This window comes from Octopus sinensis, linkage group LG5 (assembly GCF_006345805.1).
Source record: "Octopus sinensis linkage group LG5, ASM634580v1, whole genome shotgun sequence".
Lineage (NCBI taxonomy): Eukaryota > Metazoa > Mollusca > Cephalopoda > Octopoda > Octopodidae > Octopus > Octopus sinensis.
This window is the reverse complement of record NC_043001.1, coordinates 1,637,323-1,640,906: the sequence shown is the minus strand read 5'-3', so window position 1 is coordinate 1,640,906 and position 3,584 is coordinate 1,637,323.

The following is a 3,584-nucleotide window of genomic DNA, read 5'->3' as shown; positions in this document are numbered from 1 at the left end:
TTTAACGTCCGCTTTCCATGCTAGCATGGGTTGGACGATTTGACTGAGGACTGGGGAACCAGATGGCTGCACCAGGCTCCAAACTTGGTCTGGCAGAGTTCCTAAAGCTGGATGCCCTTCCTGACACCAACCACTCCAAGACTGTAGTGGGTGCTTTTATGTGCCACCGGCACAAGGGTCAGTCAGGCAGTACTGGCAATGACATCACTCGAATCTTTTTACACATGCCACTGGCACAGTTGCCAGTAAGGCGATGCTGGTAACAATCATGCTCGAATGGTGCCTCTTACCTGCCACCGGCACAGAAGCCAGTTAGCCACTCTGGCAATGATCATGCTCAGATGATGCTCTTAGCACCCTACTAGCACGGGGCTCAAGTGCCAGTAAGGTGACACTTACATACACACATATATACACACATGTATATATGGATATCATCATCATCATCATCATCATTTAGCGTCCGTTTTCCATGCTAGCATGGGTTGGACGGTTCTACTGGGGTCTGTGAAGCCAGAAGGCTTCATCAGGCCCAGTCAAATCTGGCAGTGTTTCTACGGCTGGATGCTCTTCCTAACGCCAACCACTCCGTGAGTGTAGTGGGTGCTTTTTACGTGCCACCCGCACTGGTGCCAGACAGAGCTGGCAAACGGCCACGAACGGATGGTGCTTTTTATGTGCCACCGGCACGAGGGCCAGGCGAGGCTGGCAACGGACACGAAACGGGGCGGTGCTGGCAACGGTCGCGAAACGGAAAGTTCTCTTACATGCCACCGGCACTGGTAACACATCTGCAATTTCCATTGATCGATTTCCATTGATCGATTTCGATTCTGATCCTCACTTGCCTCAATGGGTCTTCACAAGCAGAGTTTCGACATGCCACCGGCACTGGTAGCACATCCGCAATTTCCATTGATCGATTTCGATTCTGATCCTCACTTGCCTCAACACGTCTTCACAAGTAGAGTTTTGTGTCCCAAGAAGGGAAGGTATGCATACGTAGGCTGGCTCCATCCCATGTAGAAGGCCACGGGTTGTGGACTCACTTGTCCTGCCGGGTCTTCTCGCGCACAGCACACTTCCAGAGGTCTCGGTCTCTAGTCATTTCCTCAGTGAGACCTAAAGTTCGAAGGTCGTGCTTCACCACCTCGTCCCAGGTTTTCCTGGGTCTGCCTCTTCCACAGGTTCCCTCAACCGCTAGGGTGTGGCACTTTTTCACACAACTATCTTCATCCATTCTCGCCACATGACCATACCAGCGCAAACGTCTCTCTTGCACACCACAACTGATGCTTCTTAGGTCCAGCTTTTCTCTCAAGGTACTTACACTCTGCCGAGTGTGAGTACCGGCATTACACATCCATCGGAGCATACTGGCTTCATTTCTAGCGAGCTTACGCATATCCTCAGCAGTCACGGCCCATGTTTCACTGCCATGTAGCATGGCTGTTCGTACACACGCATCATACAGTCTGCCTTTCACTCTGTGCGAGAGGCCTTTTGTCACCAGCAGAGGTAAGAGCTCTCTGAACTTTGCCCAAGCTATTCTTACTCTAGCAGTTACACTTTCAGCACACCCGCCCCCGCTGCTGACTTGGTCACCTAGGTAACGGAAACTATCAACTATTTCTAGTTTTTCTCCCTGGAAAGTGACGGAAGTTGGTCTCAGAGCATTTTCAGTGTTTATTGTTCCTGAGCATCTGCCACATACAAAAACCATCTTGCTAGTTAGACTTCCTTTGACATTGCTGCATCTCTTATGTGTCCATAGCTTACACTTGGTGCATCTTATAGAGTTTCTACCTGCACCTTTCCTACAGATCGAGCAGGGCCATCTACCTGAAGGTGTTTGTGATTTGTCTACCTTCCTACTGATTACGACTTTGGTTTTAGCTAGATTGACTCTGAGGCCCTTCGATTCTAATCCTTGTTTCCACACCTGAAACTTCTCCTTCAGTTCTGATAGCGACTCAGCAATTAGAGCAAGGTCATCAGCATAGAGGAGCTCCCAAGGGCATCCTGTCTTGAATTACTCCGTTATTGCCTGGAGGACTATGATAAATAGGAGGGGGCTGAGTACTGAGCCTTGGTGGACCCCTACCTCTACCCGGAATTCTTCACTGTACTCATTTCCAACCCTCACCCTACTAGCGGCGTCCCTATACATGGCCCGCACAGCTCTCACTAACCATTCATCTATCCCTAGTTTTCTCATTGCCCACCAGATAAGGGATCGGGGGACCCTGTCGAAGGCTTTCTCCATGTCAACAAAAGCCAGGTACAGGGGCTTATCTTTGGCTAGGTATTTCTCCTGCAGCTGCCTTACCAGGAATATAGCATCAGTAGTACTTTTCCCTGGCACAAACCCAAACTGCATCTCATCTAAACTAACTCTCTCTCTAATTAGTTGGGCTATGACCCTCTCCGTAACCTTCATCACCTGGTCCAACAGCTTGATACCTCTGTAGTTATTTGTATCTAGGGCATCACCTTTACCTTTGTAGCAGTTGACTATTATACTGCTACACCAGTCATTGGGTATGACCCCTTTGTGTATCACCTGATTAACTATATGGGTGACTAGGCTATAGCCGACACTACCAAACATTTTGAGCATCTCTGCAGTGATTCCTGATGGGCCTGGGGCTTTCCCTGTCTTCATGCTTCTAATTGCCTTAGCTACCACAGAACTATCAACTCGGATAGCTGGTCCCTCTGTTGGGTCAACATTCGGCAGACTCTCTTTATCCCATTCATTTTCTTCATTCAGCAACCTTTCATAGTGGCATCTACAAACCTCTCTCTTTGCATCCTCATTTAGCGCAAGTGAACCATCTTCCATGCGAACACACTTCTCTCCTACCACATCACGATTCTCTCTCACACACTGTCTTGCAACACGAAACACCTCCAGTCTTTGGTCCTCACGGCGCAGAACATTGGCAAATTTTTTCTTATCTGCTTCCCCTCTGGCTAAATAAACCTGTCTCCTAGCTTCTCTTTTGGCAGTCTGATACAATTCCCTGCTACCCCCATTTTTCCAGACCTTCCAAGCCTGTCTCTTTTCTCTAATAGCCCTGTCTACAATATTGTTCCACCACCACGTTATTCTAGGTCGAGAGGGGACTTTGCACCAGCCACAGATCTGGTCAGTGGCTCTCAGCAGGTTGTCCCTTAGAAACGTCCAGCCTTCTTCTACCCCCTGTGATGCTCTATCCCCTTCTACTTCGTCAGAGGCTTCAAGTAATATGTCCCTAAATCTCTGTCCATTTGCAGGATCTTTAAGCTTCCAGATCCTTCTTCTCCATATTTGTCGTCTTCTGGTTGTCCTCCTAGTCCTGATCCTAAAGTCACTAACTACCAGTCTATGTTGTGGGGTACATTCTTCACAGATATATATATGTCTGTATGAATGTTTCTGTCCCCTTCACTTGATATCACATGATTGTCATAAATGAAAGTCATTCATTTCCATTATTCTGCAAAAACACGTCCTTGCTTGGATCCAGAACACCTCACATCAATAGTCTCCATGGAATCACTGATGCCTCTACCACACCTCTGGTCATTGGCAATGATCC